The sequence below is a fragment of the Juglans regia genome, chromosome 15 (assembly GCF_001411555.2).
Source record: "Juglans regia cultivar Chandler chromosome 15, Walnut 2.0, whole genome shotgun sequence".
Lineage (NCBI taxonomy): Eukaryota > Viridiplantae > Streptophyta > Magnoliopsida > Fagales > Juglandaceae > Juglans > Juglans regia.
The window spans coordinates 12,740,222-12,756,983 of record NC_049915.1 but is presented as its reverse complement, the minus strand read 5'-3'; the positions used below and the strand labels follow the sequence as shown (position 1 = coordinate 12,756,983).

At 37.4% G+C, this 16,762-nt stretch overlaps 1 long non-coding RNA gene across 1 annotated transcript; it reads left to right on the top strand.

Annotated features, from left to right (window-relative positions):
- The first annotated feature begins 13,849 nt into the window (after positions 1-13,849).
- LOC109012247 lies at positions 13,850-16,557 on the top strand. The gene is made up of 3 exons (XR_001999422.2): positions 13,850-13,955; positions 14,066-14,148; positions 16,474-16,557. It is a non-coding gene; the product is annotated as an uncharacterized LOC109012247 (long non-coding RNA).
- The last annotated feature ends 205 nt before the right edge of the window (positions 16,558-16,762 follow it).

Sequence of the window (16,762 nt, the reverse complement as noted above, 5' to 3'; positions counted from 1 at the left end):
ATCTTTCTATTATTATGGGAGAAATTCTCTCTCAGCTTTTATCTCAAAAATTTGTGGAAGGGAGTAATGGTAAGTTTTACCATCCGATTGGAGCACCTTTGATTTCGCATTTACTCTATGCAGATGATCTATTGGTTTTTACTAATGGAGATTTAAGGTCCTCTCAGACATTGTTGAGAACCTTGGAGCTAATTGGAAATTGATTGGGGCAGTAAATTAGCAAGGAAAAATCTGCTCTTTATTTTTCTAAGCATATTAATGTGTCACGTAGGCATGCATTGTTGCGATGTTCAGGCTTTGTGGAAGGGTCATTCCTAGCAACCTTTCTTCGGGTTCCTTTAGTATCTGGTCATCTCAATGCTAGATTTCTTGAGCCTCTTAATCAGAAAATCCATAATATGGTGGTAGGTTGGAAATTTAAGTTACTTTCTCAAAGGGGTCGTTTGGTCCTTTTGAAACATGGGCTCTCTTGTATGGCAATGCACTTGTTAGTTGTGCTTGATGTGCCGAGGGTTACTTTGAAGAAAATAAACTCCATCTTATCAACTTTCTTTTGGGGTGATGTTAATGGTAAGGCAAAGAAAAATGGTATCCTTGGATCAAGATGTGCTCGCTGATTTTGGAAAGGAGTCTCAGTTTTAGGGAGTTTATGGATGTACAATGTTCTCTTCATATGAAATTCGCTTGGCATCTGTTGTCTATGGATAATCTCTGGACTCGTTTTTTCAAAGCAAAGTATGTGAAACGTGGACACCTCTCGCTAGCAAAAAATACGCAGGCTTACTCAAGGTTCTGGAAATCGATGATGAGGGTCCTTCCAAATGTTTGTGATAATATTAGTTGGTAGGTTAGAGAACGAAGAGTGTCTTTTTGGTTTGATCGGTGGCTTGCTTTTGGACCACTTTGATTGTGCACGTCAGTGATTTCTAATGCTTAGGATGGAATGAAGACTTAGAGCGTCGGGACATGCAACACAAGGTTACATACCCTCGTACATGATAGTTAACATGGGGAATGCATTGTAGACATTGTTCTATGAATGAAAGAGGAAGTTACGAGTCCCTTCTCTTGGTAGGTGGGGTTGTTCTCTCTGTGTCTCCTTGTGAAACATAGAGTTCAGTCTCTTGGATCTTTGGTGATATCTCTTTGAGGTGTAAACAATGGAGGAAGAGCTACCAAATCTGTGCGAGGGCCTTCAGTTAACGGTGAATGAACAATAAGAGATTAATCTTTTGGAAGAAGATGTTATGCTTTCCAAGGAAGCAAGTAAGTTGAGTCTTGCTACCTTGGTGGTTGCTGAGAAAGATATTAACAAGGGAGCTTTCAAAGCCACAATGGCTAAAATCTGGAGAAAAGAAGGAAGTGTGACCTTTAAGGATGTTGGTAGGAACAATTTCCTTATGAAGTTTCAAACAATAACCGAGAAGAATAGAGTGCTATTGGGCCACCCATTGCCATTCGATAGAAACTTGGTGTGTTTATAGGAGTGTGAAGGCAACATTGCCATAAGAGACTTAGATTTCTCTGAAGAACCCTTCTGGATCCAGTTCCATGATCTCCACTTTGCTGGCATGAACTAGAGCATGGGTGAAAGGCTGTCAGTAGGCAGGGTCATGTTCCTGGATGTGGATGACAAAGGGAGAGCATCAGGTAGCTTCCTTAGAGCAAAGGTGCTAGTGGATATAACAAAGCCATTGGCAAGGGGAATAGTTCTTAATATGGGAGGTTCCCGCCATTGGATTCCTTTCAAATACGAACGTCTTCCCAACTTTTGCTTCCATTGTGGTGTAGTTCTACATGCCAAGGCAAGCTGCCCCAGATTCGGCTTAGATGTTAGAACACATGAGGATCACCAGCTCCAGTATGGTCCATGGCTCAGAGCAGGCCCTCCTTCAAGACTGAAGAAATTTAATGTTTAGTCCAGCAACAAAAACAAGGTGGTGGACTCCGACATCCGGTAGTGGAGCTTCGAGGACAAGAGGTTTAAAGTTGGCGAGAAAAGCAATTTGAGCTCAGGACTTGGGATTAGCTCCCTTTGACACAACAGATGCAGGACATAATCAGGGTTTTGGCACTGGAGTTCGTGGCTTTATGCACTCTGATTATCGAGGGGACTTCTTTATGGCTAATGAGGAAACCTTAGCTTACTTCAAGGTCCCACAGAAGGCTACTGACAAGGATGATGGAGATGTGCCTACCAACATGCTTGTAGTCCCACAGAATCTTGACCATGATATGTCCCCTACAAATGTCAAAAACCAGGATAGTCCATTCCACTCTTTTACACCTCATAAGGCAATTAGACAAAAGAAAATGCAACTTTTGTCTAACTAGAAAAGAAGAGCTAGGGGCAGGTTTGGTAATGCCCCTAAGGATAACATGAGACCTCTCTCTATGCCTGTTACCAGGAGCAGCAATAAGAAAAGAACTAAGGGCCCTGATGGTAACTCTCCTATATTCTTTTGATTTATTTTGGATTATTTTGTATTGAGGTTTTTATGTCTTTAGTATTTTGGTGCCTGGTTTGGGCCTTATTGAAATATTTGTGACCCCCAGGTGTCTGGTTTATAACCACGGTTTTCTTCGACTACAAGTGAGGGCTATCAATAAATTTGGGATACCGTCATCTTCTAAAAAAAGAACAATTTAGCTTTTTTAAATTTCAAAACAATAATAATATTAAAAGATAATATTGTAACAATATTTTATTCAACTTTTAACTTTCATCTCAACTCATATCATCTTAACTCACTGTCCAAATCTCACACGTCTTTAACCTATCATGGAGCATCATTCAAGATCACGATCAATACATGCTAAACATGTTTTATCCAAACACCTTTACAACAAATAGTGCTTTTTCCTGCGAGTCATTTTGCCGCAATTAGTATATATTTGTGCCAGAATTGATTTTTTCTAGCCAAATCTTGCCGTAGCTAACTCCCTGGAATAACATCGCAACACATAGTACTTAAAACTGTGAGGATACTTCTCATTAGAATTACTATTATTTCTGGCAGTAGGTGATTGTGAGAAATATATATATTTTGCGTAGGAAAAGAATGCCCCCAAGGCACCATTGGCCCAGGGAAAAGTTTTTTCCAACTAAAGTACTTGCCGTAAATAGTTATTTTTGATGATAATAGTTGGTAGGGAATTCTCTTTTCTAATGTACCTTAAACCTTTTCTTGCCAACTATTTCAGTGGATACAAGTTTTTTCCCGCATGTAATTCATAGGAATTAAGTACTTGCCACATATATATTCCACTAGATATATGAAATTGTGACTAACATAGTTATCGAAAAAGGTCTTTTGTTACACTCATTATGCTGGGAAGTATTTTTTTGTCATGTACTTACATGGTTAGTAAAAGTATTTTTTCCTACATACTAAAGCAGGCAGAAAAAAGTATTTCTGGGAACACCTAATAATGCCGAGAATAGTGCTCTGTCGTGTATAAATATAACGGGAAAAAAGTATTTCTTGTGAATTTTTTTTTCACTAATATTCATTTTTTGCCACTCAATCATATTTTCTTCTGGCTTTGTTGCAGATTAGTGGGTAAATGCATACATATTTGCTTCTGCTTTATTGCAGTTTAGTGGGTAAAATGCTTGGCTGAGCATGAACCAATTTGACCCACTAATTATGCGGTCTTCATGCTCTGCCACAAGCTAATTTTCAAGCATTACTTTAGCCAAATGCACAAATAATCATAATCATTATTCTTCTTATGAGACCTGTATGCCAATTTTGTATTTATGCCATGTAATTCAACAGCTTTTGTATAGAAGTACTTCTCAACTCTTACAGCTACAATCACCTCATATCCCCAAAGTCCAGACCAAGTCTACTTCAACTAACATACATATATTGTTATTAATGGTGTCATTATAGTCACCAACATGTATATACTTACATAAAGTTCATATTCCAAGTTGTAGAGCATTTACATGAACAACAAGAGTTCCCTTGATTAATTAAAACAACTTATAAGCAAATACATCTAGTTTAGAAATTCTTAAACACCTTCCTGGATGGAGCATTCTTTTTATAAAAGCTGCATGCATGCATGGAAACTTGATAACCATGTCTGTAGTTGTGTAGTTAGATCTCTGTCTTCACCAATTCTAACTTTTCATCAAAACTATTCTAATTAATTGAGCTGCAAATGAAGGAATACACAAATGAAAGTATTCGTGTATGGCCAATCTCATACAACCCAACCAGGAAATTCCAAACTTGAAATTCATCCTCTACTACTATTGCCTTGTATTTAACTCCAAATGTAATAAACTAACATTGTTCATGTCAATGGACAGCTTTGCTGTCCATAATCAATCTTCTTTCCTTATTTTATCTTTACTTCCTTTACTTAGGCTTGTACAGTTAGCATATTGACAGAATATATAGTTTCCTCATAAGGCTAGAATGCTAGAATCACTCGGCAATTAGTTTCTTCCCATGTATAGTTTTTTTGTAAAGTTTCTATATAATATACAGATCACTCAAAGGACAATTGATTCAGCCATTCATACAAAACTTTGATCTATTTTAACATGGTATCAAGAGCCAACTACTAAGCTCTTTGTTTCCTTCAATTCTTTTTCCTTCTTCTCAGTTTCGGAGACTTTCGGCACGTCTATTTTTTCAGGTTTGGGTGTTCTACCGTCGCAATAGCATCTCGTGGGATTTTTTGGCTTCGTCTGGGTGTTCTTTTTTTTTTTTTTTTTTTTTTTTTTTTTTTTTTTTTTTTTTTTTTTTTTTTTTTTTTTTTTCTGCTTCGTCTGGGTTGTTTTTTGGTGAGTCCGACGTGTAGTTCTCATCTTCTCAGAATTGTGCTTCTTGGTCTGGGTGTTTTTGGCACTTTTGTGCGTTCGTGACTGTCGCAGCATCCTTCTGGCTGGTGTTTCGGTATTTTTCCATCTTCGTGCCTCTCGCACCTTGTTTCTGGTGGGCATCTCGGCACTTCTGTGCCTTCATGATTATCGCAACTTGCCTCTGGTGGTAATTTCGGCATTTTTTCTTTGTCTTGGTGGTTATCGCAGCACCTTCCTCGGCTTCTATGTGTGTGGCTGTCGGTTTTTCTTACTGAATAGTGACTCATTTGGCTCTCGGTTTACCAGTCGTGCCCCTTGCTTCCTCTCACAGACAAGTCAAAGGTCCTTATCTCATTTTATTTTGGACTGTTTTGAATTTTTTTGTTGATTTACTTTGTCTCTAAATTTATTTCTGATGGACTCGCCACATGTGTGTGTCAAGTTTACGGGCACAAATTACTCTACTTGGACATTTTAGTTTGAACTTTTCCTTAAGGGAAAAGATCTTTGGGGTCATATTGATGGCATGGATATTGCCCAAACATCCAATACTGATAAATCCAAAGATATCGGGGCTTCTCCTTCGTGGGCTGTCCTTGATGCTCAGATTATGTCTTGGCTTCTTGGATTAGTGGAGCCACATATTGTTACCAACTTGCGGACTCATCGCTCTGCTCAATCTATGTGGAACTACTTGAAGAAGGTTTATCATCAAGCTAATGATGCTCGTCGCTTTCAACTAGAACATGCGATTGCCATGTTTCAACATAGTAGTCTTTCCGTCCAAGACTACTACTCAACATTTCAGACTCTTGGCATGAATATACTGATTTGGTTACAACGGATGTTCCTGTTGCTGCTCTTTCGACTATTCAGACTCTTCATGAGACTAGCCGGCGTGATCAGTTTCTTATGAAACTACGCCTGGAATATGAATATGTTTGCTCTTCTCTACTGAACAGATCTCCTGTTCCTTATCTCGATATTTGTTTTGGTGAGTTACTTCGTAAAGAACAACATCTTAATACTCAAGCTATTCTGGAACAATCTCATGGCAGTTCCGGGACAACTGTAGCTTATGCTGCCCAAGGATGAGGGTCACCTATGAATTCTAAAAATTTGTAGTGTTTTTGCTGCAAGGAATATGGGCATATTGCTGCCAATTATCCTAAGAAATATTGTTCTTATTGCAAGAAGAAGGGTCACATTATCAAAGAATGTCGTATCCGCCCCCAGCATCGTCAGGCCCAAGCATTTCAGACTTCTGTTATTGTTCCTCCCGCAGCAACTTCTGTAGCACATGGCTCTTCCTCAAGTGCTTCCTCTGATCTTGCACCTCCTGAAGCAAATTACTACACACCAGAAATGGTGTAACAGATGCTAATTTCGGCATTATCTGCAATGGGGTTTCAACGTAAAAATTCTACTAAACTCTGGTATATCGACTCGGGAGCTTCTAATCACATGACGAATACGCCCACTGCTCTGTGTCATGTTCGACCCTATGCTGGTCAATCTACTATTCAGACTGCCAATGGTAGTTCTTTGCCAATAGCTGCTGTCGGAGATGCCTCTTCTAAATTTACTGATGTGTTTCTTGCTCCTCAGCTTTCCACGAATCTTATTTTTGTTGGTCAATTAGTGGATAACAATTGTGCTATTAATTTTTCTGGTGATGGTTGTGTTGTGCAAGACCAGGTAACGTGGGAGCCAATCGCGAAGGGACCTAAAGTGGGGCGTTTGTTTCCACTATTTTAACCTGTTCCAGCACTTTCTCCAGTTTCTTCTATTAAGTCTTTTGCTTGTAATAATGTTCCTAATCTGAGTATGGTGTGGCATCATCATTTAGGCCATCCCAATACTCAGATCTTATCTCATGTATTGCACTCTAGTTTTCTTGGTAATAAAGAACGTTCTTCTTTATCTCTTGAGTGTGATTCTTGTAAACTTGGTAAAAACAAAACTCTTCCATTTCCTTTGCATGCTAGTAGAGCTTCTCATTGCTTTGATCTTATCCATAGTGATGTTTGGGGACCTTCCCCGGCTAGTACACATGAGAAATTTAAATACTACGTAACTTTCATTGATGATCATAGCAGATTTACTTGGGTTTATTTTCTTCGTTCTAAATCTAAGGTTTTTTGTACTTTCACTGCGTTTTTAGCATATGTTGTCAATCAATTTTCTGCGACTATTAAGACATTACGCACAGATTCTGGTGGTGAATATTTGTCTATTGAGTTTTAGCCATTCTTGGCTTCTAAAGGTATTATTCATCAACGTTCATGTCCCACTACTTCCCAACAGAATGGAGTAGCTGAACACAAAAATTGGAATCTTCTTGACGTGGTACATACTCTCTTGTTAGAATCCTCTGTTCCATCCATGTTCTGGGTCGAGGCTCTGAAAACTGCTAATCATTTGATTAATCGTTTACCTTCCCAAGTCTTACACATGGAGTCTCCCTATTTCTGCTTATTTGGTAAGCAACCTAGTTATGATAATCTCCGTACATTTGGTTGTGTATGTTTTGTTCATTTACCTCCTCATGAGTGACATAAATTATCTGCTCAATCTGTTAGATATGCATTCTTGGGATATAATGTGTGTCAAAAGGGATTTGTTTGCTATGATCCTACTTTACATCGCACACGCATTTCTATGAATGTTATTTTCTTTGAAAATCAACATTTCTTTCCTGTGTCATCTGTGCCCTCTCCTTCTACTGTGGTCCTCCCCTCCTTTGAGCAGCAATTTCTAAACCTTCATCAAGTCAACTCTCGCTTTAAACCAAGTATTGTGTATATGAGACGCTCCCTCCCACAGTCTCTTCCCGTGGCTCACCCAATATCTGATCCTAACATGCTCCAGAACCAGTCAGTTGCAGCACTTCCAAAGCCATTGGTACGTCACTCTCCTCGAGTGTCTGTACCTCTGGATAGGTATGGGTTTTCTTCTGGCCCCTCTATTTCAGGTCTTACTGCTGCATTGTCCAATTTTGATATTCTCACATGTTACTCACAAGCTGCCAAGCATGACTGTTGGCAACAAGCTATGTAGGAAGAAATTACCACTCTAGAGGCCAATCATACCTGGGACATTGAGCCATGTCCTACAACAATTGTTCCTCTGGGTTGCAAATGGGTTTACTCAGTCAATGTTCGATCTGATGGAAGTTTGGATCATTATAAAGCTCGACTTGTTGCACTTGGGAATAATCAGGAATATGGTGTCAATTATGAAGAGACCTTTGCTCCTGTGGCTAAGATGACTACTGTTCGTACGATTCTAGCTCTTGCTGCTTCCAATGATTGGCCACTACATCAGATGGATGTCAAGAATGCTTTTCTTCACGAGGATCTTAAAGAGTGTATTTATATGAAGCCACCCCCAGGATTGTTCTCTTCTTCGACTTTGCATGTGTGTAAGCTTCGTCGCTCCCTTCATTGTCTCAAACAAGCTCCAAGGGCCTGGTTTGATAAATTTTGAACCGCTTTATTACAATTCTCATTCAAGCAGAGCAAGTATGATACTTCCTTGTTTCTTCAGAAATCAGACATGGGTATTGTTGTTCTTTTGGTTTATGTTGATGATATTGTGATTACTGGTTCCGATTCTATTTTACTTGGCCAGCTCAAGACTCATCTCTCTGAGTCATTTCATATGAAAGATCTTGGGTCTCTCACATATTTTCTTGGTCTCGAGGTGCATCGTAGTTCATCTGGTGTTTCACTCAATCAACATAAGTATGCTAGTGACCTGGTGGCTATAGCTGGCCTACAGGAGGCCACTTCTGTTGATACTCCCATGGAGTTGGATGTCAAGCTTCGCAAAGAGGAGGTGATTTACTTGCTGATCCCAGTTTATACTGGAAGTTGGTGGGTAGTCTTGTCTATCTCCCCATTACTAAACCGGACATTTCCTTTGCATTACAGCAAGTCAGCGAGTTTCTTCAGACCCCTCGTCATCTTCATTTGGCTGTTGTCCGTAGGATCATACTCTATCTATGTTCAGGGCACTTCTGCCCGTGGCTTATTCTTTCCTGTAGGCAATTCTCCTTGCCTTACTGCTTATAGCGACGCTGATTGGGCTGGTTGTGCTAATACACGTCGATCCATCACTGGTTGGTGTGTGTTCTTAGGTGATGCATTGATCTCCTGGAAGAGTAAGAAGCAAGACAGAGTCTCTAAGTCATCTACAGAATTTGAGTACAGGGCAATGTCTCTTGCTTGTTCTGAAATTATTTGGCTTCGAGGTTTGCTTGCTGAGCTAGATTTTTCTGAGACCGATCCTACACCTCTACATGCTGATAATACAAGTGCTATTCAAATCACGACCAATCCTATCTATCATGAGCGCACGAAGCATATTGAAGTTGATTGTCACTCTATCCGTGAAGCATTTGAAGCTCGTGTTATCACTCTTCCACATGTTTCCACTGAACTACAAATTGCTGATATCTTCACCAAAGCTCTCACTCACCATCAACATTGCTTCTTAACTAGCAAATTGATGCTTGTTGATCAACCGGCATCAATTTCAGGGGGGCTGTCAATGGACAACTTTGTTGTCCATAATCAATCTTCTTTCCTCCTATTCTTCTTTCCTTATTTTATCTTTACTTCCTTTACTTAGGCTTGTACAGTTAGCATATTGACAGAATATATAGTTTCCTTATAAGTCCAGAATGCTAGAATCACTCGGCAATTAGTTTCTTCCCATGTATAGTTCTCTTGTAAAGTTTCTATATAATATACAGATCACTCAAAGGCCAATTGATTTGGCCATGCATACAAAACTTTGATCTATTTTGATAGTTCATGGCTGAATTTTCCTTGAGTTTGATTAGTATTGTAGTTGGCCCCAGTTCAATTTTCTAGAAGAAAATAACAACTGAGCATCAATTACAGCAGATTATTTATAAACTACTACATCCATCTCAAAGATCTCTAATAAAACTATCAGTTTAAGAAATGGGATACCTTTATGTTACTCATAATAAGAATTCATCATGAGGTCCATCATGAAAAATATCCCAAAATTAATTTTTTGCTAGCACAACAAATCCCAACTTGAAATAATAACAAATGGGCATGAGTTCTAGTAGATTCATCCAGCGTCACTTTGAAGGGGTTGCTCTTGCTAGTCTTTTTGCTGCAATTTTCTGAACTGATTGAATGGTCCAAGCCCTACAGATCCAAAGTTACAATAATTACTCTAAAAGAAAAGGGGTACCAATGAATTTTATAAAAGCGATGGCTTTCACCAAGAATGACATAAAGTTTGGTACATGCAACAACAACCAATGATCATGACTCTACCAAATTTCCTACATGCTCATGTTTGTATCTCCATAGCATCACCCTGCATCAATAAGTATGTATGTATGTATGTATGTATGTATGTGTGTGTGTGCTAACTGACCAAGATGTTTTAAGGGATCAAAGAGGAGAAATCTATCGTATCTGATTAATCACAGTAACTGCAAAGCTTGAGGAAGAGGTTGCAGAGGCTGAAATTTAAGGAAAATGCATCACGACCTAGTGGTTCACAAATAAAGCAGTATGGTATACTACAAACCTAGTAACCAATCACATATAGTAGGAATAAGGCTTCACTTAATGCTTCTCTTCTTTTGCAATGGTATGATTAATTTCGTTTGTAAAGTGCACTAATGAGCCCATTTGCTGTTACCCTCTACACATTTAATAGCAATAACCAAAAATTCCACCAATCACATTTCTAAGACACAGGAATAAAAAACCAAATTATACATTGATAGAGGAGCTTGCAAATAAATACATAAACACCCCCCAAAAAGGTATCCCATTTTTAATGCCCATTTATGGCTGGACTGAGTTTACAAACCTATGTACCATATAGATAGAAAATGGGATTTGCAGAGTTATTCCCAGTTATTTGCCACTAATAATCAAATTTAATTAGATGTAAATCATAGACAAGTACAAAGCTGTAGATATTTCCAAACCTTTATGCTATCCAACTCTTTTCCTCCCTTAAGATGCACTCCGGCCAAGTTTTGAGCCCAATATTATTTGCTTCTTAACTATGTGATGAAATTGTACAAAAATATCTCAGCAATGGTCACAAATACCTCATAACTCATATACATGGGACATGCCTAGATGCAAGCCATTTTTAGGACCTTGATGTAGGAATATAAACTATAGAGCAACCTAAATATGGTACACGGTAATTTGTTTGATGGAAACATTATGCAAAACCTAAAGCAATATGCTGATTTATGATACCTAGTCCTATATGCAATAAGGCCAGTTTAAACTTCTAAGTGCACATCTATCCATTCAGATATATAGTTGGACTTGTTTTAAGAGCATATGAATTTGTTTAGATGTCTATTATTCAATGTGAATAGTAATCATAGAAACATACAATAGTTAGAGGAGTCTGTTTCTGAATTTGATTGAAGGTCTTCCTCATTTCCAAACAAGTGTTCATTACTGGAATCATCCTCTAATTTGTTACTATCACCATCATCGTCAATAAAAGTATGTTCGGCATCACCAGGACATGCACAATGTGGTATAGATAACTCATTAACTACATATGGTTATGCATCCTCTCTATGCATTTAATTCACCATTTTGATTCACTGGACTAAAAAGGTTGACATTATCCGCCACTTGATATGCATCACCATAAGAGGAGTCCTCATAATCGCCCTCAACTGTTGGGATGGGTGGAATGTCGTACACATTCCTATTGGTTATCTTTTGTACCACTTGCCAATTTTCTGCCACACTTGGGTCTTTTAAGTAAAAAACTTGTGAGCATTGACACACAAGGGCAAAAGGCTCGTCCTTATACCATGTTCTCTTTGTATTCACACTTGTCAGATGTTTGCCTACACGTTTGCCTCGATTATGATCACCGGCATCCCACCAATCACATTTAAACAAGTACACAAGATGCCATCCCATATAGCATAATTCCAAAATATCAGTCAACACACCGTAGAACTCAATAGGCTTCGACTAATGTACTTTGTTAACATGAACCCCGTTCTTTTGAGTCTATTGATGCTGTTCAAAGTCGTTCATGTGGAACCTAATGCCATTTGTTATGCATCCACTGTATGACCCAACCCATGGATCTCATCCACATGCTAGAGCGTAAACTTCATCACTAATTTCACTTGGATTCAAGGAGCGCAATTCTCGAACCTTTTGGCAACATTGAACCCAATAGTTAGCTTAGAAATGGCAATAAATGCCTTTTTTGGGCTACATAAAGGTTATGGAATTGAGGTTCATAATGTGCAAACTTACATGGCTCTTGAACCAGTTGGGAAATTCGGTTTGGTGCCTACGATCAACATTGATGGAGCCTTCTTCTTTAATCTTGTTATAATGCTGACTACATGCATGAAAAATGAATAATATTTAATGAAAATACATTTCAAAAAGGAAAGTTTTTCTGATGACCAACTTGATGTCAGAGTACTATACCTACTCTAGGCAGTGTTCAATCTTAAGGAAATTGTTGAGCACATACCACTAGGCCTTTGCAAAAAGTGTTTCATCTATTCTTTAAGCGGTGGGTGATCCTAGCAGACGAACCTTTTGTGAGAAAATAGATAAAATTCCTGCTCCATTGTCGATTAAATGTTGTCTCAATGTCATGGAGATACAATGAGCAAAATGTAAGGCTGTCAACATAAATATAGGCCTCTACAATTGAGCCTTCCAAACGAGCTTTATTTTTTATATAACGCTTGAACTTTCCTAGCTACCTCTCAAAAGAATACATCCACCTATATTGTACCGGTCTCACAAGTAGTGGCTCTTGTGGTAAATGAATGGCGAGATGCACCATTATATCAAAGATGGTAGGTGGGAATATCATTTCCAGCTTACAAAGAATAATGGAGATCTTAGTTTGTAGTTGATGGAGGACATCGATCTTTATTGCACGTGCACAGAGTTCTTTCAAGAAAGTAGTTAACTCAGTCAATGCTTGTCAAACTTCAACAGTAAAATATCCACCAATCACAATTGGGAGCAATCTTTGCTTGAAAATATGGCAATCATGACTTCTCATGCCTATGATCTTGGCTTCACTAGCATTAACACATCGAGCAATATTTGAGGTGAATCCATCAGGGAACTTAACAGTTGATAACCACTCACAAAAATATATTTTCTCATGTTGATTTAACATGTAGCATACAAGCCTCATGGAATAACGATCACTATCTTGTTGTAAATGTAATTCTTTCATCATTCAATTCCAATGATGACCAATAAGGAAGCTCAAAAAAATACTTTTTTTGGTTCAATTCAATTCAATTGTTGTGTGATTCCTCTTCTTTGAAGCTTTACCAAACTGTACATTTGTTAGCTCAGCCAATTGTTTCATAATTGCTTGTCCTGAAAAATGTGTAGGTGCCTCCCGATGGTCCGGTTTTGTAATACTCGAGTCCTACTACGTAGGTCCTTACTTTATTTTATTAATTCCTTAAGTTAAATATTTTGATATAAAGATTTTTATTACTGTTAATTATATTTATTTTAAGATGAGTATGTTTTATTTATTTTAAAAATATGATTTATTAAAATAAATCAAGGGTATTATTTTAAGATTTTGAAATATTTTCTCTTAAGCCCTTTAATTTTATTTATTTAGGAAATGGCCCAATTATTCTCTACCATTGGATTGGTAGGTGAAATGCATCCTTAAGGTGGATAGATCTCCACCATCCATCCTCTAAGCTTATGTGATAAGTTTTGACCAAGCAACTAAAGCCCTTTATCCAATTTCACCCATAGGATTCTAGGACAAGCCAATAAGCTTTTGCATCCAAAGGCTTCTAAAGCAAGCCATCAAGCCCTTTGACCCATGAGCTTCTAAGGAAGCCATTGACTTTACTTTCCTTCCACCCATCGTCCAAGGCAACAAAAGAGAAAAGATGAAAACAAATAAAAACTAGTCCTAAGTATTTCTATCCCCCATACCGTCGACCCTCACCCAAAATAAAAATTCCACTCCCTTTCCATGCAAGCTAAAGCCAACCCTCTCTTCTTCTCCTCTCTTTTGTTCTTCAAGAAACCAACTCCTCTCATCATCTTCAAGCTTATGACTCCATAGCAAGGTAAGAGTACCCTTAATCCTTCTCCTTTGTGTATTTCAAATTTAGCCATGGTTTAATCAAGTGGGTTTTCTTTGATGATCTTTATGTTTCGGTTTTGGGGTTTAAAACAGTGATATCGTGTTGCTCTTCATCCACACGGCTATACCTCTATTTGGTCTTCCATTTGTGTTTTGAAAGGAGCAAAGAACTTAAGGTAAAAATCCTGATTTGACTCATTTATTTTTAATATGATTTTGGAAGCCAACTAAGTTGTTTTTGCTTGTGTTTTGATGTAGTTAATTTCTTATGTTGTAAATAAATATGTATGCCCTGCTTTTGGCCCAAACCGAATGGTATTATAGTTGTTTTGCTATGTATTTTCCTATATTTTGAAAATACTATGTTGTTATTAAACTTGGTTTAATCATAAGTGATGACTAAAGTGATTTTAAATTATATACGTTGGTATTATGTGCCTTGTGTTGAGATTTGGTTGGTAATCTATTTTTAGGATGCTAGAGGTTCGGTTTACAGGTTTTGCTTGGGTTCCGTAATTTTATATAGTGCTTTTAAGAGGTATTAAGTGAGTAAATCATAAGCCTAAGTGTTTAAAGGTTTTAAAGTTTCTTAATGGGTAACTTTGCTATACTTTATGCTACTTTAATTTTAATGGGAGGTTTTATCTAAACTAATTAATATATTACTTATGTGAATAGGTTATAGCTTAGCTTAATCTAGATATAAGAGATTAATTGTGCTTGGTATATTATGATATGCAAAGCTATCCAAGTACTCCTAAGTCCATGTCATGCCATAAAAATAGTTCATTTATGTTGTTCCTCGTTTGGTTAAATGCTACCTAACCCAAGAGTCGAAAATATCGATAAGCTAACCTTTTTATAACGAGGGACTACAAGTTGATTAAAAGGCATGTTTTCTAAGCTTGTTAGCCTATTTGAGATGCCTAAATCTATTATAAAGCCCATTGTCGAGAATTCCAGATTTTATCTCCTAATGTCCATAACCCAAAGTGAGCTTGAACCAAAGAAACATTGCTTGAAGCCTATGAATTCTTAACTACTTTTCATGTAAGCCTTTAAAATAACATTTCCATGGACAACAAGCATGTGTTAATATTTAAATTATTCTCTTGTCAGTCGAGGTGAGGATTAGTCATTGGGGTTAATGCTCAGCATAGGATGGACGTTAGATTGTAATATCGTGGCTTTCTCTTTTAAAAGGGAGGGCTAAATAATATTGTATGAGTATTAACACGCTTATGATATTTATTGGAATATGACTTATATTGATGATGGAAGTATTGAGGAGCAGAGAGGTAAGTAGCTATGACCATACTTCTTACACCGAGTTCTCTTTATGAAAGAATGTCTCTCTCTCTTATTGCAAATGTTCTTCTAAAGAAAAAAGTAAATGAATATAGTATGTACAAGCCCTTTCTTGATAGCCCCTGTTAAGCATCCTATCGATTATAATTGTGTGTATGTGTATAGGGTAATGCATGCACGTAGGTTCTAAGTCATGAGGTTTCCATACATGCTCTCTCAATAAACTTATTGATTATTCCAATATGTAGTATAGTATGAAAATGTATCTTTTTCATAAAAATACATGTGCATCGAAGTAAGAAAGATGATAAAAATGTTTTGATTGCAAAGGAAAGGAAATGAATGTCTCATGCCTTATGCTTCAAGTGATGCTTTAAATGAGTTTTAAAATGCCCCTATGAACTTATGCTTTTAAATGACGTAAAGAAAGTGTTTCAAAATGTCTCTATGAATTGATGTTTTAAATGACGCGAATGAACGTTTTAAGATGTCCCTATGAACTGAAGTTAAATTGTTCCCATGGAATGACGCTTTATGGATGCCATGCAAAATGATGTTTAAGCTCATGCTTTTAAAATGATGCTTTTTCATGAACACACAGTTAAATGAATAGATAAAGTTTAAGTTCATGCTTTTAAATTACGTTTTCCATGAATGAACTGTTAAATGATGAAAAGAAATGAAATGACTGAATGAAAGAAATGACTGAATGAATGAATGCTTTAATGTATGAAAATATGTAACGGCCATATGAATGAAAAGGGTACCAAAGAAATAGGCAGATTGCAATGCCAGGTAAGTAGTACTGGTAGTGCACCTAGTGCTGCCCCTTGACTGAAAAGGGATTCCCAACCTATGGCCACAGGTGAAATCCAGGTCCAAAGGAAGATCGCTAATCCCAACACACGGGGCGTAATAGTATATACCAGCCAAAGAAAGTGAAACATGAAAGTATGATTATTTCTTAAAATGTTTATGCATGAAAGCATAGTCATTTCTTAGAATGTTTATGCATGAAAGTATGACTTATTTCTTAAACTGTTATGCATGAAAGCATTGTCAAGAATTAGCTAAAAATGTTTATGTATGCATGTTTTCGAAAAAAAGGAATAGATGCCTAGTATGTTCACTGCATGGTGTACTACTTACTGAGTATTCGATTCATTTTTATTTTAAATGTTTTAAACGTCCAGGTAATGATGAAAAGGCTGGGGAGCGAGACATTACTGTAGATGAAGAGGCAGAAGCATAGGATCTTCCCTAACTAGAACAGTTATGTTTATGGATGATGGGTTATGTTTTTATGAACGTATGGACTCTGAGAGTCTTTTATGATAAATGTTCGAATAGAATGTCTATCAGGTGTTCCCTTTATTAAACAAAAAATTTAGAGTACACGTGTGTCATGTCCATACCGATCGCATGTTATTAGAAAAAAAATGGAAAGAAAAGGAAGTAAAGGATAGGTATGTACGTCGCGAT